Source organism: Clytia hemisphaerica, unplaced genomic scaffold, assembly GCF_902728285.1.
Source record: "Clytia hemisphaerica strain Z4C2 unplaced genomic scaffold, Clytia hemisphaerica genome assembly, whole genome shotgun sequence".
In the NCBI taxonomy this organism is placed as follows: domain Eukaryota; kingdom Metazoa; phylum Cnidaria; class Hydrozoa; order Leptothecata; family Clytiidae; genus Clytia; species Clytia hemisphaerica.
Window position 1 is genome coordinate 579,750 of NW_027103394.1, and position 27,950 is coordinate 607,699.

The 27,950-nt window shown below is 37.1% G+C and overlaps 1 long non-coding RNA gene across 1 annotated transcript in view; it reads right to left on the bottom strand.

Annotated features, from left to right (window-relative positions):
- The window catches only part of LOC136824902 (uncharacterized), a 366,918-nt gene extending 339,982 nt beyond the window's left edge, over positions 1 to 26,936 (bottom strand). The window contains exon 1 of the long non-coding RNA XR_010849189.1: positions 26,878 to 26,936. This is a non-coding gene — a long non-coding RNA (uncharacterized lncRNA). The remainder of the gene's footprint in view (positions 1 to 26,877) is intronic.
- Positions 26,937 to 27,950: the final 1,014 nt, after the last annotated feature.

The window sequence follows — 27,950 nt, forward strand, 5'->3', positions numbered from 1 at the left end:
CTGAATGTTGATCCACCTCTAGATACTCGTGGAGTGTTCCTTGATATTTCCAAAGCTTTTGACAGAGTTTGGCATGATGGTTTAATTTTCAAACTTAAGTCATATGGTGTTTCTGGCTCCCTTCTTCTATTAATCCAGAATTTTCTTCACGAGAGACGGCAGCGGGTTGTTCTTGATGGTCAAGCTTCTGAATGGACGGAAGTTTTGGCCGGTGTACCTCAGGGATCTATTCTAGGACCCCTCTTTTTTTTATTTACATTAATGACCTCCCTGAAGGAATCATTTCCATGATCAAAATATTTGCTGATGACTCATCCTTGTTTTCGCTTATCCTAGACCACATTCGCTGTTCTCAAGAACTGAACAGTGACATGCAGAAGATAAGTGAGTGGGCTCATCAATGGAAAATGTCCTTCAACCATGATCCTTCTAAACAGGCAGTTGAAGTGTACTTTACCCGGAGGTTTAATCCAGCTGACTCCCCAGAAATTACTTTCAATAATGCAGCCATCGCAGTTCAGGATCATCAAAAATATCTTCGTCTCATACTTGATCAAAAGCTGGCCTTTGACCGTCACCTTGATGAAAAAATAAAAAAAGCTAATCAAGGTATTGGTCTTATTCGCAGACTTCGTAAATTTTTACCCAGGGATTCTCTTGTCACTATATACAAAACCTATGTTAGACCACACCTAGATTATGGAGATATCGTATATGATCGTCCTAGTTATTCTACAGTTTCTGAAAAAATCGAGTCTGTTCAATATGATGCTTGTCTTGCAATTACTGGATGCTTCAGAGGAACATCCAGAGAAAAGATTTAGCTTGAGTTAGGCTTTGAAAGCCTGGTAGACAGGCGATTAATTAGAAGACTCGTATTTTTTTATAAAATTATAAAAGGCTTTGCTCCTGCTTATCGTACGAAAATTCTTCCTCCCCAGAGAGGAGAGGTCTTCCTCCCCAGAGAGAAGAGGAAGAGCGCAATGCAGGGCGAAAGATAAAACCACCACTCGAGGTACCTTTCTGTAGAACCGAGCGTTATCGTGCTTCTTTCTTTCCATTTTGCATAAATGAATGGAATAACCTCGGAGATCATATACGAAATCTTCCCACTATTAAGTCTTTCAAGCAAGCTATTCTCCAATTCCTCAGACCCAGTGCTAACTCAGTTTTCAGAGCTAGTGACAACAATGGCGTGGTTCTCCTTAAGCGATTAAGGGTTGGTTTCAGTCATCTTCGTGAGCATAAGTTCAGACATAATTTTGCAGACACAGTTGACCCCTTCTGCAACTGTCGACAAAATTCAGTAGAAACAACGCAACATTTTCTGATGCATTGCTCTGATTACTCTAACGACAGACTTGTGATGTTCGACAGCCTTCTTCAACTTGACATAACCTTGTTTCCATTTAATCCCAAAACATTGTGTAGAATACTTCTTTATGGCGACCCCGATTTTAGCTTTGTCCAAAATCATGATATATTGAGCACAACGATCAAATTTATCTGTGATACAAGTCGTTTTGGGGGACCGTTATTTTAGTCTTTTACTCTAACTGCTCTCCTAGCTCTTTTTTTTTGACCATTTCTGTTAGTATTTATCCTCTGTAGTTAGTTTTTATTTTTCCATTTATTAGTTTATTTATTAATTTATTGTTAGCTTAGTTTGGGCATAGTCATAGGAAAAACCTTAGTCCGGCAACACGGGCCGTCGCGGGTCGTTTTTAACACAAATTTCGCGGGAAGTTCGTCTTGGTTTGTTTATCGTGCCCAAACCTCCCGTGAGTGCAAAAAAATTTTCGCTGAGATTTCTCTTGTGGAGATTATGCTGATATGTTCTTAGCTTGCTCTTTTTTAATAAATGAAATATGCCTGGTGCAAACTGCTCAATTTTCGGTTGTTTTACTCACAGAAAAAAAGGAGGAGCTGCAATTTTCAAGATTCCTTCGGGAACTGACGATTATAACACAAAGTGGAGAAAGGATGTTATAAACATTGTAATTCGTGACAGGCAAGTTGATAGTGATCTTCAACGTCAAATCGATGAAAAAAGGCTACACACTTGTGAACTTCATTATTCGGAGGATCAGCTGAATAGAAACCCCTCTAGAACCACATTGATTCCTGGCAGCTTGCCCACCCTTAACCTACCACAAAAATCCTTTGCAACTTGTAAAACCACAAGCACAAGAGATTCTGCTAGCATCGAAAAACGAGAACTGTATACCCAAGAGGTGCAACAGCACAATGGAATGGAAAATGACAAGTACAAATCACTTGATGAATTTAGAACTAGATTTGAAAAACTGCAGCTATCAGTTTCAGGCGAATGGATTATGAGACACAGTAGAGAAAATACAATCTACTTGGAGAAAAGTGACATGACATACATCATTCCTAAATATCAAATAATTATTGAAAGTGATTTGACATTCAATATTCTTGTTTACAATTGGTTGGTTCCTAAGAATAATAAATTACATGAGACTTTTGGTTCATCATTCAAAAATGTAACACTCTCGGTATTGGTAAATGCTTTGGAGAAAATGTTAATTTGCGAGGGAGTTTCTTATCAAACTGACGTTATTCTTTCACATACTGTTTCACAAATCTATACCGTTAATTCTAACTCAGATCCTATCAAATCAAAAACTTTTTTGCGACCAAAAGAGTGTCTGATCTTGGATTCTACCGAAAAGTGTGCTGTCTGCATCAAGAAGGAAGCTTCTCATTCTCAGTATCTTAAACGCAAATCCGAAAGACTTACTGAACCTGCTAAATTACAAGCCCCAATAAGTTCAACCTCTTCAGCACGTCTAAAGCTGACTATGCAAGGATATCGTATTGAAAACACAGAATTGAAAATCGAAATTGAAACTTTACGTAAAAAATTAAAACATGAATTACAAACAAAGTCTATTCAGTGTGATCATTTAGATCCCTTCGCAGCTGGTAGTAAATTTTTGAATCACAAGAAAAATTTCGAACAATTACTCAAAGATGTTCTGTGCTACTTTTAGTTTACTGATTCAAATTGTTTGAACAGTTTTCAGTCATTGAAACTATATTTTGACTTAGCATTAAAAATCTCTGCATTGAACAGAATTAATTTAAAATAAAAACTATTATTTTACGTGGGTATTATAGCTAGGTCGAATGTCTTGGATCAAATATGAATAACTATAATACTATAGGTTGGTCTTATCTTGTTACCCCCTGTAAAGTTTTGTCATACCAAGATTCTAGATTAGTTTAGAATTCTTACTGTAAAAGTGTATTGCTCCACAAAATTTTTAAAGAAATTTATTTTTGATCATTTTGCAGACTCATTATTCTATAGTGACAAAATTAGACAGGGATTGACAAGATTAGGCCATAGATTCATGTAACTTAAGTGAAGAAACTTTTGCGGAATATAATTTCGTGGTTTTTTAGTAAATCCGCAAAATTTAATTCCGCGAAACACAAATATTTTCAGGATTTACAATAAATTACCCTAAAATTTGTATTTTTGGGCAAAATAGGCCATACTATGAACAAAAGATTTCCTCAACTGCGAAACTTCTGAACTTTGAGCTGTAAACTGCAAAATCAAATTCCGCATAATAGTAGAGGCCACTATGTCTTCCCGTGTGCAGCAGCTTGTGCAAAGGGATTTTATGATTGAATATTGTTCCTTGAATGTAGAAGACCAAAATTTGAGAGGTGGGGCCGGGTGTGACCACCCGTTGCCATGGAAACTGACGTCATTGGTTACTATGGCAACCAAAATAAAAAGTCGTCAAAATTGAAAAATTTTTGTTTCATTCGAAAGAGCATGAAAAACTGATAAAGAAAAAGGTCACAACCTATATCTGAAAATGAATATATTAGGAGATATAAAGGAAATAAGGCAAAATGACGTCATAAAACGATGACGTCATACAAAAATTTGCCAAAATTCGAAAACTTTTGGTTTTTTGAAAAGAAGACCCTTCAGTGAACATAAAATATTATTACGAAAACGTTTGAAAATTCGTTAAAAAAAGTCTATTGGTCAAAATTGACAATTTCATTTTTTGCCTGTCGAAGGTTGGAGCTTCTGGAGCTTGCCCAAGCACATTACAGGCAAAATTTAAAAATATCAATTTTTGCTCATAGACTTCTTAAAAAGGATTTCCAGACTTTTTCGTAATAATATTTTATGTTCACTGGAAGGTATTCTTTCCAAATAACCAAATTTTTTTGAATTTTGGCAAATTTTATTTTTCTAACGTCAATCAATTTTTGCTCACAGGTATCAGTTTGAGCACCACCTTCTTTGAACCGAAATGCATCCAATAAAATTAAGCAGTCCTTCTGGTAGTCACATGGGTCCATTTTGAATCTTACTCGCCTGTAAAATGTTCCAACAACACAACCGCTCAAATTATTTATAATGTGAAGATCTTTGTCCGTAAAATTGGTCTCTGTAAGCTCAAACTCAATTGTATTGTTCACAAGTTTGGCTTTTGATAAGAAAGCCAAAACATGATTTGCAAGTTCATATCTCAAAACATTGCTGCAAAAACCATCAAGACCAGGAAACATTGCTTCTGTAACAGTGGATAAGAATGATGGATAGAATTTTTCAGCATCACCTTTCAATTTAAATGAGAGAGTTTCATAATAAGGTGAGTTTCATAAGAGTTTCATAATAAGGTGATACGTCGTGATGATTGACATTGAAACTTGATGTGATTTCAGTTGGATAACATTCATCTTTGGATAGGATAGCAAGACAGTTTCCAAGGATGGTTTTAAACTTATCCAACGGCAAGATTTCCTCTGCAGTGACCTTTTGCACTCTCACTGGCATCAAGAGTACTGTTCGCAGCCATCTTGAAAATTTTATGCACTCTCTGTACGGCCGTCTAAAAATACTAACATTTTCGAGCGACGGCCCGTGTTGCCGGACTAAGGTTTTTCCTATGACTATGGTTTGGGTTCCTTCCTCCTGGCGGTATGATCTGGTGGTCCGTTTGCGGGAGGTTAGGAACCTTTAGTTTTGTACTATTTGTTCGTGTTACCTATACCATATTACTATAAAAAAAAAAAAAAAGTTTTTTAATACGTATTCTTTGTATTTAACATACGTAACATGCATATAACATTGAAAAGATAATTTTTATTACATGTGTGATATAGGTGTAATATATAATACAAGTATTACAGGTCCGTGTTATACACAGCATAAAACACAAAAGCACGTGGTAAGCACGTGGATAGTTTTTTTGCTTTAAAATAGTTCTAGATCAATGAATAAAATACCTTTGTAATTATATTCTTGACATTAACAACTGTTTTTCAAACATTTCTTTGTGTTTTACAGTACTTTAAGCTGATCTGTCAACACTGACCTGTGACCTGTGCCCTGTGACCCCTGACCTGTGACCTGCGTTTTACACTAACCAGATTTTTAGCTTTTTCAAGCATTTTTCAAAATTTCGATTATGTACTTATAAAAACACAATTTCTTCATTCTTTATGGTGATGTATTTTAGCAGTGTCAGTGAATGAAGGAATTAAAAGACATTTTTGTTCCTTGGGTTCATACTCCTTATACAGAAGATACTTTTGAACCACCAGATGCAAACTTATGTTCAAGAACTTGGTCAAAAATCTGCAATTTGTTCAGATTTTTGCAAAAATTGAAGGTGAAAAGTTGCAGAATTAGCTAATTTGAGGTGACTTGTTTGAGTAAATTGAATATGTTTGCATTAAGTTTGAGAGAATTTATTAAGCATACCAGAAATGTAATTGTTACACTTCTGATACATACATATGAAAATCTAAAAGGCGTTAAGTGAAAATGTGGTTTTTGAGGTACCACATGTTTTTGAGGTACATCTACCTGTACAAAGCTCCTTTTTGGACAAATCTGTTTCTCTACTAATTTGAACCCGAGTATAGATCTCATTTCTGCTAGTTCCCCTAGTGTAACCCGATAACAGCTGTTCATAATTTTCTTACGTGCACGGTAAACCTCTGAAGGCACATGAAAATTCTAGGTACATCTGAGGAAACAACAACAAGAATCTTGTTGTGCACCAGAAAGTAAAAAACTGATACGGCGCCCTATTCATAGATACAATCACGCAACTTTGTTGTCATCCCCAGTCCTTTTAGAGGAACGCGGTCCTTACGATTTCGAGATTGCATATTCGTCAGATTGTATGTTTTCACCCATCCCTTTAGAGCTTCAGCGTGGTGGGCAGAAAACAACATCATTTTGATCTCGGGTTCCACATGGACCCGTAGCTCAATGGTAGAGCAAATGCCCGCGAATGGCATGGTTGTGAATTCGAGTCTCGCCGGATCCATTGGTTTTCCAACGGTTCTGGTTGCTTGTCAGAAAACAATATGAGAGCGACTGTATTCACTTCATTGTAATACATAAGGGCAATATCCATATTAATATCTGTGGTCGCATGCCCAAACCTTCCGTTAGTGTAGTAGTTGGTGGATTCCAACCCGGGGGGGGGGCACTAGGTTTGCGAGGTGACGGGTATGTCCGAGCCGAAAATCGAAAATCGACCCTTTGAGAGACAAAGTTTTGGTGATTTTGGGACACTTTGAGAGACTTTTTCCTAAATATTGGTCCATTTTTTCCAAATTTTGGTTTGATTTTCACCAAATCTTGGTCAAAATTTTTGGAAATCGTGACCCTTTGAGAGAGAAATTTTTTATTTTCGTGATTTTGGGACCCTTTCAGAGACTAACTTTTGAATTTGTACCCCTTTGAGAGACTTTTGAGGAATGAGAAAAGGTACCCTTATGGCTCGCACATACCCGGCACCCATTTTGCCTAAGTACCCCCCCCCCCGGATTCCAACACACTAGCAATGTGGAGATGGATTTCTCCCAATTCACCGTCTCTTACCAGTCAGTAGACAAGAATTCACTTCCAGCTCTAGTAAGTCGCAATTGAGTCCTCGAGTTCCACATGGACCCGTAGCTCAATGGTAGAGCAAATGCCAGCGAATGGCATAATGGCATGGTTGTGAGTTTGAGTCTCGCCGGATCCGTTGGTTTTCCAACGGTTCTGGTGACTGGTCAGAAAACAATATGAGAGCGACTGTATTCACTTGATTGTAATACATCAGGGCAATATTCATGATTATTATGTCGTAGTGTAGACTACGATGAGTCAGTTCAATCACTGCAAAATAAGTTTACCAATATTGGACAAAAAAAGGTATGTTTAACCAATTGAGGTATAAGCCCGAAGGCTAGAATTTCAATCTCTTCACAATTTGGATGGGTGGGTGGTCCATCAACTCTAATGACGTGTGATTCACTGATCGCCTTAGTGATAATAAACACCGCGTAAATTATAAGGCTTGCTTCACTTTTCTTGCCTGAGAAAGGCTAAAAATTCAATTCTAGCCCTTTGGGCCTATACTTAATTGGTTTTAACAACAACTCTCGAAGGTCGCCGCTCCCAACCACGACCCTCGAAGGTCGCCGCACTGTTCGCCGTCCCCAACCACGACCCTCGAAGGTCGCCGCACTGTTCGCCGTCCCCAACCACGACCCTCGAAGGTCGCCGCACTGTTCGCCGTCCCCAACCACGACCCTCGAAGGTCGCCACACTATTCGCCGTCCTCAACCACGACCCTCGAAGGTCGCCGCACTGTTCGCCGTCCTCAACCACGACTCTCGAAGGTCGCCGGACTGTTCACCGCCCCCAACCACGACTCTCGAAGGTCGCCGCACTGTTCGCCGCCCCCAACCACGACCCTCGAAGGTCGCCGCACTGTTCGCCGTCCCCAACCACGACTCTCGAAGGTCGCCGCACTGTTCGGTGGCTCTCGAAGGGCGGCGTGGGTATATTAAGTGATATTTTAAGGACCAGCTAGAAAATATTGAGAAATAGAAGACCAGAAAAAAATTGAACGAGAGGCTCCCACGACGTCCTGTGCCACGACCACCTGTCCCACGACGACCTTCGAAGGACGCCGCTCCCACCCACGACGACTCTCGAGAGTCGGCGCCCCCAACCACGACATCCTTCGAAAGACGGCGCCCCCAACCACGACTTCTTGTTTTCAACCGAATTATGAGCCGAAACCCCCCTCATACCCAAACCACCGAGGCTTGGAGGGAGGGTAAACAACTCGCGCTCTACGTTCTTAGGTTGGATTCCTCCTGTGATGGCTGGGATGAACTTGGTGTTGATGATTTCATCTAGCTTTTGGAGGTGGAGTTTTAAATTTTAAATTTTTTCGTTTCTATCCTGAAATGGTTTGTTTCAACGATAAATTTCAAAATTTCAAGGTTGCAACTCTCCTTTCACTCTAAAAATTTGTTTAATGAGCTTTTAAAAAGAGGCTCCCCTCTACTGAAATGAAATTATTTATCAAATAAAAAAGACGAACTTTCAGCTGTTTTATGACGTAGCTGTATTCAGAAAGCCGAAGATGCTTATCTTCTCAGGCTAAAACTCAGTGAAGACAGGCGTTTCAGTAGAGGGTTTGTGACTAAATTTTTGTGTTTCTTGCTTGATTTTTTATTGTTATTCTCTTAAATCACCCACAATTTACCAGGAATACTTTTCTATGTATTTATTTCGGTCATAGGTCACTTCTTCGACAGTACACTTGTGCGACAGCTCAGTTGTTCGACATTTTAGCAAAATTGTCGAACAACTGTATTGTCGACTAACTGGGAAGATCTGTTGTTAGACTTCCCAGCTTACTTGTTCGACATCTCAGTTGTTCGACAATATATCGACATAAAAGTCGAACAAGTGGGATTTCGAACAACCGGGAAGTCTGACAATTGATCTTCCCACTTGTTCGACAATACATTTGGCCGACAATTTTCACGATTTGTCAACCAAATGTATTGTCGAACAAGTGTACTGTCGAACAAGTGCAGAATCCCCTTTATTTCTTATTCAAAACAGAACTCTGAAAACATACTGTAGTCATAACTGAATTTGTTGTGTTTTCTGAATATTGTGACGTCATAATCCAAAGAGAAATCGATCTTTTTTAAAAAGAAAGGGAGTGATTTTTTGAACATATTTTTAACTGAAGTTAAGAGAAATTGTTCATGATTTTTATTTGAGAGATCGGACTTATATACTTTCTTTCTCATTTTTATACTATAATATTACCAAAAAAAAATGAAAATGAAAAATTTGTTGAGTTCCCCTTTAACTTGTGTTGAAACCTGCCGTGAAGCAAGTGTAGGCTTCTTGAGGGGCGATTTTGGCGATCTGCGACAATAACTCAATTTCGCCGATCCAGGTGCTGATCTTCTCAGTGACAAACTCATTGCGGTAGTCGTCTGAACCGATGGCAGCTCCGAGGTGTTTTTTTTCCTTCGGTAGTGATGTGGATATTTGTGTCTTTGAATTCTTTTTGGGCTTGTTCAAGATGCTGTGGTTTGACGATGATCCAAGTTTTGTCTGCGCGCTGGAAGTAGCCATATTTGGGGCCCCAGCGGGGAAGGAACTGAGTGTTTTTTGTTATTTCTTTTTTGAGTTTATTTTTCTCTTCATTTTGTAGGACGGCTTGTGTGGTCGTGCAGCCATATTCAAATTTTTCAGTACCCAAATTTATGGCTGGATGGCTGGACTCCCTGTCTGGTATGAATATTCAGCTGCTTCCTGAATACAAATGTAGAAGATGGAAGTTTACAGCTGTTCTCAGGCAGCAATCGTATGAAGAAGACGCAAACAGGAGAAACTCGGAGGCAGATAAAGCGAGAAAGAAATTCTTCCTTCTCTATTCTTATTAACTTTAAATTTTCCATACTTTCTAAATAAATCAAGAAGAAATGAGTTATTACATTAACACTAACAGTTGTCTGTCAAATATTTCTATCAGGGAACACAAAACTTAGTGAAATACCGGCTAGTACGAAACGCAGGTCCAGGGTTCAGGTTTCAGGGTTCAGGTTAAAATTGTCCACATTGCAGACCAGAATGTTCCGAGGTATATTTATTCTGCAGACCATTTGCTCAGGATTTGCTAGAGTTCGTGTTCTATATAATACAAAGTGTGTTTTCTTTTTAAACTTTTAATAGTTTATGGTGTGGTGAACAATACTTTTTAAAATATGAGACAGGTGTGACATTTTAAAACAATTGGAAATAGAATGAAAAATCCCAAACCATAGTATTGGATTACATTATAATAAGAAACAAATTAATTAAATATTTCCCGTTTTCCAAAAGGGAAATATTTGTTAAATCGGGCTTTCTCCATAATTTCCAGTGTCAAAACGCCTTCCATACGCCCTGACTGACGCCCGTTCTTTTTGTTTTTTTTTAATAATAAATCAGATATTTCTCTCTTATAAGAACTCCTACAAAATGTTACAAGAACTTGTAAAAAGAAAATTGATTGAAAAATCAAAGAAAAAACACAAAATTTTAGCCTAACGCTCAAAAAGTATACACATATACATAATCAATTGAGATCACATTACATGTAGCCTGTAGCCTCTGTAATGTTTATGTCCATGGTATGAGCTACAGTTCTCTTGGGTGTTCTACTCCCCCGAATACATAAAACAGTCGATCTGACCAAAGCAAAAGATAGTTTAGTCCTCAAGAAATTTAAAGTCAAAAACATCATTTCATTCTTTTTCTCAGACAGGAGCATACTGAGGGTTTTTATAAACATTTGTGCTTCCCTGCCTGAGCCTCCATTTGTTGTGAAAATTAGAGGCGTAAAGGATCCTCCATCAACCTGTATAATTCTCTGATTATACTTTCTTTTCTTCTCTTTCTCGTTGACCTCAAAAGCATTTGAAGGGCTCATTCTAGAGTACCTTTGGGCATAGGCATTGAACACCCTAACATCAAAAAATGCCCGCTGGCCTCTAGTCCAGAACCCCCCAGCACTAATGTCAGCCCTTGCTCCATCCTCCTTTATGGCGCCTGATGCAAGAAGTTCACCAGTAATGGGCTCCAGCTGAGGTTCAATTGTCACGTCGTTTGTGACATCATTCAGTAGGTAAGCAATTGTGTCTCTAATTTCGTTGTGGCGTTGATACACGAAACCTCCCTTTGGGCACGATAATGCATGCTCGACTGAGAAACGCTTTCCACACGCACATATACTGGGAAGGTGTTTAAGATGCCATCTGTAACGAATTGCGATCGAGTCAAAGAATTCCCGTTTCGTCAGGACGAATTGCTCGCTCTTCAAAGGTTTTGCTGTCAGCCAGTTGGAAGCTCCCTTAACTTGTGCGAAGTCGTTTGCTTTAATTTCCTCTGGTGTCATTTCAGCTCGGATGTCGTTAAGAGTTTCCTTGTGTCGTGCTTCCTTTTCCTTTTGGATCTTGTATTTTAAGCTGGTTTCAGTTCCTGGGAGCTCTTTCTTTTGTTCAACAATATTCTCAGTCAACTCTCTACTTACAGTCAATGAGTTGTTAAATTCAATTTTTGCTATCTCGGACATAATAGGAATACCGAGACCCCCATATCTGACTGGTAGGGCTATGAGACGACGTTCCAATTGGTTACATATGTGGCCTTCTGTAATGGCAGGGATCAATAGGTTGTCAATGGCATTGTCAAGTGGAATAAGAAGATCTTCTATGTCGCTCGACACTCTCAGATGGTACGTAAATTTGTGAACAAAACCACCAACGAAGGCACTATATGCACATTGTGGTTGTGATTTAGCTATGTCTGCCAGGATTTCGATCTGCTTGCACCAGTCAGTAACACGTTCTTGGAAATAGGTTCGCTTGTATGATTTGTCTCCAATTGTTCCTCCCAGGTACTTTTTCCCGTCCACAGTAATTTTCACATTTGTCCCTGAGAAAATATGTTCAGCTTCTGCTAATTTCTCCTTGTCCTTTACAATTAACCAGGATTTAGTCGCTTTAGGATAATACCCTATGAGTGGGCCAATACGAATTATGATGATCCACCATTTTAACAAGTCCTCCAATTTGCCAGCTCCAGCTAAATCATCTGCAAAGGTAACACTTTTGATGGGATCTTCGCCTAGTTGTTCCTGGATAAGTTCTTGTAAGGGAAGGAGACCGATGGCATAGGTTGGCATTGCAAGGGGGTCTCCTTGGGTAGTACCTTCCTCTGAACTGATTTCCATACCACCACTAACAAAAAGTCTCGATTTTCTAGAGTAACAGTTCGATACATAGGTGGCAATAGCGGGGCAAAGCGATTTGATATTATGTAGAAAAGATTTTCGGTTTAAAGAATTGAACGCATTTGAAGCATCTACTAAAAGTATGGCATCCGTAGCCTCTTCCTCAAAGATAGTATGCATGGCATGTACTGCTGCTTCACAACCAGCTTTCTGGCCAGCACATACTTGGAGAGAGCCAGCAGCCTTCATAATATCGTTCTTGACAATTGAAATCAGAGTTTTACCAAAAATTCTATGCAGCACCTCCCCAATTCCGATGGGTCTAACCCCAGGATCTTTGTCGAGGGGGATCAAACGACATGAGAGGAAAGCTTCAAGATCCCTTTCCGATGATTCAGGGTTAATAGAATGTCGACATAGTATCTTGAGCATGTTAGCTAAGCTTGTCCGTAGGTCCTCTCCGGTTTTGCCATAGTTTCTTGACGCCAATATTCTGCGCCATCCATTAGCATCCATACCTGACGGGCCTGCAGCCCCTTTAGTTTTTAAAGCAGCAGAGAGTATGGCACAACTGTCTATTTGTTCATAAACAATTGGATCGATTTCAATGATATCTGCATTTCGTAAGACGTCTGGCTCTGGCTCCAAACTGAAAGGGTGAAGGTCACGAAGAATGGTTTTAGTGTTGGTATCAAGGTCAAGAATTCCTTTGGATGACGAGTTTTCTAAAAGTCTAAGTGCTGCTTGAATATTGCCTCGAAGCATGTGTTTTGTGAATTCCTTTGTGATTGAAAAGGCAGATTGCTTTTGGGAGTTTTTCATACGTGATTGGATTTCTCTGGCTTCTCTCATTAATTTATGAAAGTCACCATCTTTCCATGCAGTCAGTCTTCTATCTAAAGCTGTTGTGTGCTCTTTGCTTTTTGAGCGTTGATGTGGCTTCTGGAGCAGAAGAGCAGGCATACACATGAGCATCTTTGCCGAAATGTTAGATAAGTCTTTTGAGTTTTAGTTCCAGTAGGTTATAAGTTTTATCATTTCATTTATGTACTTTTTACCGGTTCTGCCAGATGGGAGGAGAAAAAGATTCTTGCAAAAAAATCTCCTCATAGCAAGAGTTTATTACTTGAAGTAAATCGTCTTTTGTATGAAGTCCCCAAATTTGGTTTCTAGGTTCGGTATTTTCAGGTTTGTTTTGAATTGATGTGGTTTGGAAGGTTGGCCCTTGGTTGATGGTTTGGTTGTTCCGAGAGGGCTCGATTAGATCTGAGGTGCTGGCTGGGGGCGACACGGTCAATGCTGGGGCAGGAGGTGGTAGTGGTGGTGGCGGTGGTGGTTGATTGGCACTGTTTAAACTTTTGCATTTTTTTCTGTGGTTTGTTCTCCCTGATTTTGTAGTGAACGTTCGATCACAAAGGTCACAAGGAAAATGTTGCTGTGTATTGACTTGAAGCGTTTGTGATTGCGAGTCTGGTAGTATCTTTGTAGATAATGTCTCATTTAGAATTGGGGTTTCAGTCGTTCTGTTTGGCAAGATATTGAAAAAGCTTTCGCCAGGTTTGAGTAAAGTCTTTTTAACAAAATGTCTAGGTTGACTTGGTGCTTGATGATGGACTTCAGGTGGGGGGACGTTGGGTGAATATCCATAGGCAGCGTCCAGTACAGGTGGGGGTGATGAAAATGCTAATTTGTTTTGGTTTGGTTCATTGTTTTTGTTTGAATTTTCACGAGATATGCTTGTCATTGTAGCTGGAGATAACAGTATAACACAATACGAAGAACTCTGAAGTTGTACATACGTCTGAACGAAAACTTCAAGTATACCAATGTTGTTGTTTTGCTTCTACACAGCTCCGTCCGCCATCTTGTTAAAAATGTATCCTTTTAGCTGACTTTAACTGACGCCCGTTTTAGCGCCTAAAGAAAGTCTACTTTATAAGAATCAAATCAATATCTCTTGATTGAAGGCAATATGCCTTTCGATTATTAGTTCTTACAAAGTAAACAAAGGATGGCGAAAAAGATGAGCATATTTATTTTTATTATAAACATCTACTTTATAAGAATCAAATCAATAACTCTTGAATGAAGGCAATATATCTTTCGGTAATTAGTTATTAAAAAGTAAACAAAGGATGGATAAAAAGATGAGCATATTTATTTTTATTCTAAGCATCTACTTTATAAGAATCAAATCAATAACTCTTGATTGAAGGCAATATATCTTTCGGTAATTAGTTATTAAAAAGTAAACAAAGGATGGATAAAAAGATGAGCATATTTATTTTTATTCTAAGCATCTACTTTATAAGAATCAAATCAATAACTCTTGATTGAAGGCAATATATCTTTCGGTAATTAGTTATTAGAAGGTAAACAAAGGATGGCAAAAAAGATGAGCATATTTATTTTTATTATAAGCATTTTCTTTATAAGAATCAAATCAATAACTCTTGATTGAAGGCAATATATCTTTCGGTAATTAGTTAATAGAAAGTAAACAAAGGATGGCGAAAAAGATGAACATATTTATCTTTATTATAAGCATTTTCTTTATAAGAATCAAGTCAATAACTCTTGATTGAAGGCAATATATCTTTCGGTAATTAAGTCTTACAAAGTAAACAAAGTATGGCGAAAAAGATATATTTATTTTTATTATCAGTGTCTACTTTATAAGAATCAAATAAATTTCAGAATTTTTGGCGTTTTCACTGTGATAACATGTGAGCGATAACTTCTCTTTTTGAAATGTGAGCGACCGTCTATCCCATGTCATCTCAAAAGTAAAGTTGAAACCAAGCTTTCTTCCTCCAACTTAAATTTTATCGATAAAACGAATTTAAAATCAACACATGCGTAATTTTGCTTACTTAGGGATATTTCGATAGGAAGCTCTGCGGGGCATTCTTAGCGACAGCTACTTGCTAGTATATGTCAATAATGACCTTCATTTTTAAGGAAATATTTAGTCGCATTTTTGCGAATCTTGTTATTTTTCTATCAATTCTTTAAGTTTTCAGCAGGGGGGTGCACTTAGGCAAAACAGGTTATGGGCATGTGCGAGCCATAATGACATAGATCAAATTCCGAAACTTCCAAATTTCCAAATTTTTCATTGTGGTTAGCATTTTGCGCAAAAGTTACAGGTTTCCAGGTAATTAGGTATTTAGGTAAAAGAAAAATGAAATCCGGGCAAGGGACATAAGAAAGTAATTTGTATAAGTTTTTTTATTGTTTCTCTTTTATCACCAAAATAATGGTATAGTATAACCACTGTGTTTTTTTTATATGTACAGTTAAAAATATCTCGTTTTTTCTAAAATAAAAAATCATCGTACGTTAAAGGCCTTGGATGTAGACTCAATGGAGAAAAAAGTTGAGGTTCTAAGCTAGACAGAGGTTTCCCGGCAGGGAATACCCGTTGAGATACGTGTAGAGGAGTTTAGGAGATCTCCCATCAGGGTATCCCCTACGAGAAGTAGGAAATATAATCTAGGACAAGGGATTTATATAGTTTTGAGAATTATAGTTCTACTGTTTTTTGAATAGTAAACTTCTGAAGTGAAAATAAGTTTTACAAAACGTTATGAGTTATGGATTGAAAAGGTCTTGTCAAAAGGAGAAGGGAAGAATATTTACAACGAGATGCCAAATTCTGTTCTGAGTAGATGTTTGTGAGCCCTTTTTGGCGGTGCTTTGATGACATCAACAAAAATATCATCTCTCCCGAGCGTGTACTGCTTTGCCGTTTTTCTTTATTTAAATGGAAATAAACGTTCTCTCTCTCGAATGTTATTCTCATTTCTGCTGTTCCCTTTCGCACACACGATTTGAAAACTTTAATTCCAAGAATCATGTCATTTGGTTCTTTAGGTGGTGGAGAGTTTTCATCGCTACGGTACTTTTTTCCACATCCATAGCATCTAAGCGATCGGGTTTGGCTAATATATACAAGATGGAACTTCCCGTTATCGCTTATCTGGGGTCTCCCATCCCGGTAACCAGCAGTATTGCGGCTGACCGTTTTTGTTCTCTTGCGTTCTTCTCTCGTTCTTCTTTTTCCCGGCTGATTTTGGAGGGGCAACGATTCGATCAAACCTTGGCTGCCATTTCTCCAGGTGTTCGTCCAGCAAACTTACATGGTAGGCAACACAAATTGAATGACTGCAAACACCTTAAATAATCAATGTTTGAATTTAAAAACTTAAGCGCTTTATTAAAGCGTATCAATATAATGTGTCCCGAATAACGCAGCCAGTTTTCTATATTATAGATTCTAAATATTAATGCCGATGTTGACCAGGGGAATGGAAAAAGGAGGTAAAATTGGTCGCATGCAGTGATGTTTAGACGCCAGGCCTGTGTCGCAGACACGTCAGGAGGGGGTACCCGCACTGGGAAAGTTTTTCCCCCGTGAAAAATAACCTAAAATCTCGACGTTTGAGGATCCCCAACAATCTCATCCTCGTTGGAAATTGCCTTTCAAAAGCATCCCCTTTAACCTTTTTCAGCTGAAAGCAAAATAATTTCTATCCCCATTAGAATTTTGATGGAAATTTTCATTCCTTTTAAGCGTAACAAGGTAAAAATGTTTCACTTTAACTGGATAAAGACACTTGATCCAAAAGAAGTCTTTCCCTCGTTAAGTAAAATTTACCTTGTACTGCTTTATATCTTTCCCAATTACAAACAACTTTCTTCCCGATTACATTCACCTCGTGAACTCCGTTCTTTGTCCTTGATTTGACTTAATAGGTGTGTGCAGTTAAGGATGACTTTGGTACGTTGTTTAGGAAATCCCGAAGATAGGTTGTGGCACCATTCCAATCAGCAGATAGGTGCCCAGGCAACCCAGAAGCGTGGAACTCTGGTAGGCCGGAATCGGGGATGAGTGAATTGCGATTATTTGTTGTTGGTGCTTCTTGATTATCGGAAAGTTCACTATCTGATCGTGGAACGGGGATCGGTGGTGTCGATTTTGTTTGTCCAGATGACGTTGAAGGTATGTCGTTCCCTCTCGTTGAGGATTGTTCTTCGACGTCGAAATGAATCCGTGTACTTGATAGAGCATCTTCTGTAGCTGTATAAAAATTTAAATTGTTTAAACGAAATAGAACAGACAGACCTGCCTAAAAGTTTCCCTTTTTAAACCTCTCTTTCGCATATATACTTCCATGGGTTTACTCTCCGGTACTTAAATATGCATATCTCTCTGCTAAAATTATGATACCCGTGTCTGAAGTCTTTTTTTTCGCTAGTGATTTTAGGAATAATGTTTTAACCCCTGTGGAACTTTTTTCCTCAGTGGGGATAGAAATATCTATTGAAATCCCGATGGGGATAGGTACTCTTTTGTTTCAAGGTTAAAAAATCCAGTGGGGATGGATATAGAATAGGGATAAAATCAAATCAAAGCTTGGGTCCCAGCGGTTCTCTGACACAGGGGTGCTGTTGATGCTTTGAGATTCTTCATGGCTAAAAAAATCTTTTACACGGTGTCAGATACACTCCGGTCTCGTGCCACATTATAGTCTAGAAAACTCAGTGGACTTGGGTTCGACTACTAGACGGGCCCTTTCCATGTTAAGATTCTACCTGGGAAAATCGCAAAACGGGCTTTAAGTGAGAGGAAGGGGGGTACTTATACATCTTTCGTTTTTTCTTTTAGAGTAACGTTTAGTACAACCTGGGTGCGAATGGTGAATAATCCATAATTTGAAAAAGAAAATCACTGAGCCATAGAGACAGGGTTGTTCATTCGAAATTATCCCAAAAATAAAAGAAAACCACATGGTTAAACACATAATTTGAGGCTGAAAAAAAGATTTCCCTTGCATATTAAAAAAAGTGTAATAGCTATTGTTCACCCCTTTCCAAAGTAAGAATTGTCTTACTTTCTTCCAGTGCAGGTTTGGGGATATATCCACAAAAATTCTCAGTTGCTTTATCTTGGTCCTTTACACTCATACCAACCCAACAGTCAAATGGAATGAAAAACTTGTCTTTCAAACTCGCTGTCAGTTCGTAGGGTCCTATAAAATTAAAGTTTTGTTTAAGTATATACTCAGGTGCCTAATAAACGAGGGGAGAGGGGGTTGGAAAATTTTTTAAGATTTTATAAACGGGTTTTATTGCCAGGGCGGTTGGAAAATTGTACTTCTGTGAACCTAAAAATAGGGTAAATATATGCTACAATGACAGCAAAATACTCGACTTCTCCTTTGGTTCGTTTATTAGGCACCTGAGAGTAAGTAAATAAAATAAATTCAAGAAAATTGAAATAAAATCACTTTAAAATCCTCTTAATTATAATGCAACATCTTATCATTAAACGGTTACGAAGATTATAGTGAATTTTCGACTGTGATACGTAGGAACAGATTCCTTCTAAAATCTAGTTAGTGCCTGTACCATTAGAAAATTATACCTTGGCCTGATACTGCCTTTTCTAAATTCCTCATGTGCCCTTGGATAAGGGCTATGTATATTTCTGCTCCTTCCGTCCAAGTACATCTAGTTCGAGGTCTTCCAGAGCTCACGTCGTCTGCATGTTTTTGCGAAATTCTTGTTTTATACTTGAAATGCATACTTTCAATTGGATTTGTATAAAACAGTTGTTCGCCCATTCCAGCTCGCTTTCTAACTTCAGCAAGCATCCCAGTTTGAAAATCTTCAAGGATATAGGTTTTGAAGTAAGTAGAAAAAGCTTTACTACCAAGCAATTCATCCCATCTGTCGTAAGATGTAGGAAGGCGAGTTTTCAAGTCATCCCAATTAGTGCTGTCAACAAGGCCTTTGACCTATGAAAAAATAAAAAAATTATAATTGATATTTCGGGAATATTTATCAATACAAGCAACTGATTACAAAGCTCACAGGGAGAAACAATAAGGAATCATTTCTATATTATTACTGATTTGATATACCATATGATTGATCCGAAATAGTAATACCTTCTCTCTGGCAATTTTTGGAAAATAGACCCTCGGGCTATTTTTGTCAAAGTGACCGTAAAGTCATAACATTATTAGCACAAAGCATTCGGAAAATCTTACGTATTTTGCAAAGGGCTTACTACAGTATCGCACAATATAGAGTTCCTGTGGTGAAGTTGAGCCAATCACGCCATTTCAATTCAATTATCATCAATTTTAAGTACTAGAATAAAGATAAATCCTCACCTGCATACTATCACTACCAAAAATGTCAACCAGAATGATATCGCGAACATCACCATCAACCTTGAGGTTAGTAAGCTTTTCACGAATGTTGTCTTCCACGTGCTTCTTACAAAATAGAAGGACGGCAAAAGGCATTTCGGTCTTCAATCCTTCGAAACAATTCTGTTCTTTGTTGATCAAAGATTGAGCAAAGTAGCGAGCGACTGAGGCATCCTCCTCTGTGTGGAAAAGAGCGGGACCAGGAATCCAAGGACTCTTACCATCTTATAATTTAACCACTTTCTTATATTGATAGGTAGTGGTAGTAACATAGTCGAACGTGCGCACCGCACTGGGCTCAGCTATAGATTTTCCCGTTATTAGAAGGCCCAATTGTAACATTTCAAATATTTAGTATTAGCTAGCAAATATACTTTGTCCGTTTTGGCTGAAATTTGGTACACTTGTTCCTTGGGTGAATACCTGGGGGTGTTTTTATCTTAATTTTTTCATTTTCAAAAGAAAGGAAAGCAAAATGAGTATGTGAAAATAAAATTTAACAAAACATGTTCAAACTATCACTTAAACTCGTCATCTCATTTTAAAGGAAGAAGTCTTACACTATTCAATAACAACTCTACTCAAATCTTGTCTTCGTTAACTGAATTTCTCTCCAAGTTTCAAACTGCGAGCTGCAAATCTGAAAAAAGAAAGGAAAGCAAAATGAGTATGTGAAAATAAAATTTAACGAAACATCTTCAAACTATCACTTAAACTCATCATCTCATTTTAAAGGATAAAGGAAGAAGTCTTACACTATTCAATAAGAACTCTACTCAAATCTTGTCTTCGTTAACTGAATTTAAATCTTGGCTTCGTTAACTGAATTTCTTTCCAAGTTACAAACTGCGAGCTGCAAATCTGAAAAAAGAAAGGAGAGCAAAATGAGTATGTGAAAATAAAATTTAACAAAACATGTTCAAACTATCACTTAAACTCATCATCTCATTTTAAAGGAAAAAGTCTTTAGTTCATTAGTTTTTCTAAAGGTTGAAATAAAGCAAAACTAAAGTCTTGGATAGAGGATTAAAAAGTAGTTTATAAACTGTTTCTTACGACGTCTTCATAGATAAGCATGAACAGTTTGACATCAATGCACTTTTCATATTATGTCTAAGCTATAATAATTCATTGATTTCTAAAAGGTAGATTGAAATAAAAGTAATAAAAGCAATAAAATTAAACATTTTTTGTTCCAAAAATCCTCAAAAAGTGACAATACAAAATCAAAGACCTGACAAAACTACTTTTCAGTTTAAAGAGAAGCTAGATTAATCTGGATTAATTAGGTAATCATGGTAAAATTAAACTAACAGGGCCAATACACTAACTATACAAGTCTATATTAAAACCCTGAGTGAAATAAAATGCTAAATGTAGTTTTGATAATAATAATAATACAAACAAAGTTAAAAAAAAAGAAAAAAAAAGAAATTAAAACATGTCAATTTCTCCGTCTAACAAGGACACGGTTTCTTGTTCTGCTTCTTCTTTTTCTTCAATTTTTGCTTGTTTTAGTTGAAATTTCAACTGCTCATTTGCTGCACGAAGTTGACGGTTGCACTTCGCTAAATAGGCAAGATCTTTACTAAATTTGGTCAAGGTATTTTGCATGTTATTGATTAGTTGTTCCACATTCATAGAAACATTACTAATTTTTGATGGAGTAGTTGATTCTAGAAGTCTCCTTTTTTTAGTAGGCGTTACGTTGCCGGAAAAAGAAGAGCTGCTTGCTGGTGTATCCAAAAAGGTTTTTGGTCGTGACTCGGCGTCGGTTGTTGTTGTATTAGACATATTATGTTTAGTATTGAGTGTATTTTATATCTGAAAAAGATGACACATTCCATTAGGCAATTATTAAATATTTGCATACAACAATATAAACTTACTGTTACTGGGTAACTATTGAAGAATTGAAAATTTAAAAATATCAAAAAAACTCCCGAAAAACATGATGAATGAAATATTCGCTAGAAAATCGTTAAAAAATTAAGCAAAAATAAAAAATTATATGAAAAAGTTATGAAAAAACTCATTTGATTAGTAATTTATGATGGAGTAATTGATTCTAGAAGTCTCCTTTTTTTAGTAAGCGCTACGTTGCCGGAAAAAGAAGAGCTGCTTGCTGGTGTATCCAAAAAGAGTGTATTTTATATCTGAAAAAGATGAAACATAATTATTAAAAATTTGCATACAACAATATAAACTTACTGTTTACTGCCAAATTTCAGCCAAATTTGACCATTTTTGCAGTCTCCAGGCTGCCCCAAAGTCTTAGCCTCGTTTTGGCGAAAAACTCGTCCCAGGCCCCAAAAATCAAAATTTTCAAAAAATGAAAAAAACACCCCCAGATATTCACCCAAGGAACAAGTGTGCCAAATTTCAGTCAAATCGGACCGTTTTTAAAGTCTCCAAGCTGCCAGCCTTGTTTTGGTGAAAAACTCGTCCCCAGGCCCCAAAAATCAAAAAAACACCCCCAGATATTCACCCAAGGAACAAGTGTGCCAAATTTCAGCCAAATCGGACCGTTTTTAAAGTCTCCAAGCTGCAAGCCTCGTTTTGGTGAAAAACTCGTCCCCAGGCCCCAAAAATCAAAATTTTCAAAAAATGAAAAAAACACCACCAGATATTCACCCAAGGAACAAGTGTGCCAAATTTCAGCCAAATCCGACCTTTTTTGAAGTGTCCGGGCTGCCAGCCTCGTTTTGGTGAAAAACTCGTCCCCAGGCCCCAAAAATCAAAATTTTCAGAAAATGAAAAAAACGCCCCCAGATATTCACCCAAGGAACAAGTGTGCCAAATTTCAGTCAAATCCGACCTTTTTTTAAGTGTCCAGGCTGCCCCAAAGTTTTAGCCTCGTTTTGGCGAAAAACTCGTCCCCAGGCCCCAAAAATCAAAATTTTCAAAAAATGAAAAAGATACCCCCAGATATTCACCCAAGGAACAAGTGTGCCAAATTTCAGCCAAATCCGACCTTTTTTGAAGTGTCCAGGCTGCCCCAAAGTTTTAGCCTCGTTTTGGCGAAAAACTCGTCCCCAGGCCCCAAAAATCAAAATTTTCAAAAAATGAAAAAAGACCCCCAGATATTCACCCAAGGAACAAGTGTGCCAAATTTCAGCCAAATCCGACCTTTTTTGAAGTATCCAGCCTGCCCTAAAGTTTTCGGACGGACATACATACATACAGACATACATAAAAAGTTAAAAGTGGATCATCTTCAGCAGTACAACACTCCTTCAAATGATCCAAAGATGTTTTGTGAAAAACGACAAATTTAGTGCTCGAAAATTGCAAATTGTGGATCCAATCCGACCTTTCGGTAGCAGCGCTGAGTAGTTCGGCAATTTGATCCTTTACGACATCCAGTTTACGTATCTAGAAATAAGAAAACCTTTGTTATTGGATTCGATCCAATAACTTGCTAGTTTGATGAGGCCAAAGTTTTCGAGAATGAGGAGGCGCAACCATGGTTTGTACCAACGGGAGATATTATTCTCTTACCCTCTAATTTGGCTGAAAATGCTTCCTCTCACCTCAATAGCATGTTCGACGGAACTCAGCAAGATTTTCTTTAGGGCAACCCTTATTACTTACAAAGCATGTAATTGAAATTTATCTAAATACCTGAGTTCGAATTCCTTTTATTTGGTTCGCGTCACGATGTACAGAACTCAAGCTTGAAATCTTTCTCAAACCTCCAGCTTTCTCATAAATTTGATCATAAAGCTTTGTTGGACCAGCACGAGTATTTTTCGTAGCTTCTCGAATGGTATTCTTTGTTGACTCAGCAGTTCGCATGTGTGGTCTCGAATGTTTTTTCGTTAGACCGTGTGGCTTTATTGTGAAATTTATTACCGGGCCTTTGTATCTGGATTGCAAAAGAAATATTTAAGTTAAGTTTTGTTTTATCAAGGCAAAATTTTAACATGTATCATGAAAGGAAAAAATAACCATCAAACGCAATCAAATAAATCGGAGCTGAAAGTCGACGAATCCATAAGAAATCATAAATCTACCCAGACTTTGAGTGTTTTTTTTTTCCCGAAAGTTTCGTCCTCTCTAAGTCCTAACAACTTAACAGGTCAAGAATCCAGACCTGTTATGCGCACTTTGTAATTGCAATCTTACGCACTTCTGTAATTTTGACAAAAAATCGACCAGATTTTCCTTTGAAATAGTAGATAAAAATCTTAAAGATTTGTTGTAACGGAGTTAAATCGAGTTAATCCGAGTTTTGAAGTTTTGAAATGTAGCATAATTAATTTCAACGGCCTTTTTTACAAAATGAGCTAACTTTTTGCAAAGTTTATGTGATGTGTGACGATTTAGAATAATCAATTTCAAAATTCCGAGTTAAAAGAGTTATAACTCGACATTACGTTTTTGGGTTTTATTATTAAATTTCTCGACGAAAATTAACATTTCAGCCAATTTTAAAGTGCTAGGAAGCCAAATAAACAAATTAGTCTTTAGAAAACATCTCAAATACAATCCTTTGTTCAGAGCAAATCGGAACAACTCGGGTTAACTTATAATTTCAATTATATCGCGTTAATCAGTATCAGTACTCTTTTCAAGAGAATGAATGACCATTTTAACTTAAGATAAGTTATTTTGAATTGAAGAGTTGAAAGAGTTATAACTCGGAATTACATTTTTCGACTTAACTCTTTAATGAACCAACAAAGCTTCAAGATGACGCCGATTATAGTTACTTAAAAGCGAAATAAACAACACAGTTAATCAAAAAATATCAAAAACGTATCTGTTTATAGGTACAACTCGGACTAACTCTTCATTATAAATTCGGATTATTTGTGACATTGTTAGTATAATAGTCAGTCCTGTGATCAAATAGCTATATAAAAATAAAGTAATGATTTTTAAAAAGCTTTTTAAGTATCCTTGACAAAGGTCAATCACAAAGAAGACGAATCCGGGAAAAAAATATCGAATAAAAAATGTTCGATTTTTTCTGAAATTACAAAAGTGCGCAAGGGTACAATTACAAAACTGCGCAGCTCGAAATTACAAAAGTGAACAGAAACATTACAAAACTGCGCATAACAAGACCTAAGCGATGGAAGATTCCAAATATTTCTCTCAAAGAGTGCAAGCTTAAGGAATTTATAGATTAAAAGTAAAGAATTTACCTGTATTCAACAAGAATGAGGTCTCCAATAAGTTCATTGCAATCTTTAATTTTAATAACATCTTTCTTGTAGTCATTGAATGATCCATTTCTATAATAGGTACGTTCAATAAGTAATTGATTGGACTGGATGTTTATCCGGTTTTCCATCTTTTTCTTCACGGGCTCAGAATCGATGATTATATTTTCGACATCCACGGTAACAATTGTTCCGTGGTTCCCTCTGCGTTTTCCCATTTACCCAAATCATCTGCCCTCCAATCCTCCTTGTTTTTTAGCTTTGAGGTGTCAATTATGAAAGAAGCGTTTTTTTCACTCCATAAGGCACTTTGTTGCATATTCTTGATGAATTGCCGTTACGCAAAACGTCAATTAATTGCTTGTTTTTCCACACGCGTTTACCATTATGGAAAACTGGGAGGTTCCTATGCAGTATTGGGGCCTCGTTGTTGCTAGTGTAACCGTCATCCTCGTCATCTAAATAAATCGTCTCTTCATGTTTCGATAATTCATCACTGTCTGTGATCTCATCTTTCATAAATTGTTTTGACATTCCATCAATCTCTGGTTTTGGCATTGATTCCGTCACATTTTCGCTTTCCTCATCGTCAGAACTGATTACGTGAACTTGAATTCGTTTTTTACTATCCATAACTAATGAAAATGATATTCATTTTTATAAATTAATTTGATCACTTTAGTGGAATACCTAGGGGAAACCAAAGTAAAAGATTCTGTTTACACAAGATTTTTCTTTCTTTTATTTTGAAAAAGTAAATAAAAGCCTTGATTGATCACGAAATATAAAGGCCTATCTACACGTATACTTATACATGTGTTTCATACATTAACCAAGGTATAATTTATTTATATCAGAAGGATGTAATTTATTTTGCGTCGTGTTCGTACGTAATGCGGAAACTTTCATTCCAACTGTTTGTATGCCATTCTGTAATGCGGAAACTTTCATTCAAATCAGAGAGAGAGCATAGATACTAAGAATCATTTTGAGAATCACTCGAATTAGAAAGATAAAGTACATGTAACAAAAGTGGCAAGTGTTAAAAGAGCTCACACCATACGCGTTTAAAAAGACAGAGAAAAGGAAAGAGAAAGTATCAGACGATCATGCTTTTTTAACGCATCAATAGCTCTATTTATTTAATTTGATCATACCTGAATATTTAAGGGATTTCCACATTCCATAGAGTTTCCGCATAGCGAGTCATCTAACGTGTTCTTGTTGTCTAAGTTAACCTAGAAATTTTCAGAACACATCTTTTGTGGAGAAATACAAATATTTTGCAAGTTTGTCTTGGCGAACTGTTTTCCTAGAGTTTGGTCTCTTAGAAGATAAGAAGACATATTTCTAAAAAAACTCATCACCGGCTGCTTCTGACTGTACATAAGAATTTTATTACACGTTTTTGCCCTGCAATGGCTTATGTTGCTTCACGCAGCGGAGCTGCTCGCTAGCTAAAAAAAAGTTCATCATTATGTTGTTTCCCGATCAGAACTGTGGTCTCACATACCAAGAAATTCCACGCTAATTTTCAAGACGCTGTATTTCACATAACTATGGCCTCACTTACGAACGCAAGATGGGCGTTTGGACTATATTATAAAATCAAATCAATAAACTCTTGATAGAGACCATATACCTTTAGTCTACACAATAGACAGCTCCAGGCTTTTAGGCCTTACTCTTGGTCTATAGGCACTGCTATAGGCGGCCACTAGTGACCCCCACCGGGAATTGCTTGTTAATAGGATTAAAAATAATAGAAAACTTTAACAAAAGATGTTTATCAATAGAGATTTCAAATAAAAGAATGTTTAAAACACAGCTGATTGGCTTAGGTTTCGAAACTCTCTAATTGTTTCATTAAAACCTCAGTGCGCATGCGATTTAGCTGGAGAATTTCAATATTCAAAACAAGAGCAGTGCTCATATCCCGAAGAGTAGGAGTTTTACGCTCGAAACGAAGGAAGATATGACGTAGCCTAATATACCTTTCGCTAATTATAGTTCTTACAAAGTAAACAAGTGACGGCGCACAAAGGCTTTCAAGGGGTACCAATTTTGTACGTGACAAATATTAAAAATTGAAGAGAATTCTATTCTATTGTTTTATTGTGTGTGTGCTAATTTTTTCAATGGTTTCAAAAAAATTGGAACAAAGCGATACTTTTATGGACCTACTTAGTTATGCATTTGATAATTGATATCTACGTGAGCGTGACCATTAAACAATCACTGAGAACACAAATAGTGACGATATATTAAAATTCGGCGTTTATTTCTTATAAAAAACACGTTTAGAAACCAAAATTTCATGCTCAAACAAATACACGCTTTTTTATAAGAATGGTGTAAATCTATTTCATCAAGGATATTCTTAACCTTTTTTGGAAGATCATCCTAAAATATTCTTACAGCATTCTTAGGTTAGGATCCTAATTTGACTAGATTTAACATTTAGTACATAAGTCTTAAGCATAAAATGGCATTTTTGTGAAAAGAGTGAGCCTTGCTGAAATTTACCAAAAAAAATTTTTTTCCGAAAATCGAGCTCCGTCACGTCCGAGGGTCTATCACCGGAAAGAATCGTTAAATCACACTCGTTTGAAAACTGATTTTCCAGAGTGGGATTGGGTTCGTTTTTCACACCATAGTATTGAATTGAGTATCCGACTAAAACACTTCAAATTTAAGAAGAATTAAGTGAGAATTTAGTTGCAGATAGATCGGAGACAGCAGACGAAAATTGAGAAGCAAACGGATCACTTAAACTTTAGACTGGAGTCGTGTATAATGCGTGTGATACTAAAAATACCAATACTAATATAATAATAATAATTAATAATAATAAATTAGGAAATTCATCTAATGAACACACTCAACAAGGAGATGTTATTCACTTGTTGGTGGAAATAGGACCTAGCCTCGGCTCCTGACCGGGAGCTTAGAGTCTAGGAACATGGGAAGATGAAAAATAAATATATAAATATACTATGAATAAATAAATTATTAAAATATGAATAAAAAGATTAAAAAAAACATAAAATAAATAAATCTATAAATTTAACGTATTTCGTAAGATGATTGTGGTGCCTAGGACCGCTGTTACCTGCAAACATAGAAAACAATGGGAAATTTCAAGATATTTCAAGTTCTTCTCTATCCTATCTGACACGACACCTAAAGACCCTATAACAATTGGCACTATTTTGGTTTTAACACATGATGGATCTTTCTAATTTCTTTGGCAAGCTCAGAATAGTTGGCAACCTTCTCATCCTCCTTTGCCCGGACATTTTTGTCATTGGGAACAGAAAAATCAATAATGGTCCAATGTTTGTTCACTTTGTCAATAACGATAAGATCAGGCCGATTGTGATCTAATCTTTTGGACGTATTGACCGACTTGTCCCACCAAATCTCAAATTTTCCACAACTACTGACCCGGACATCTT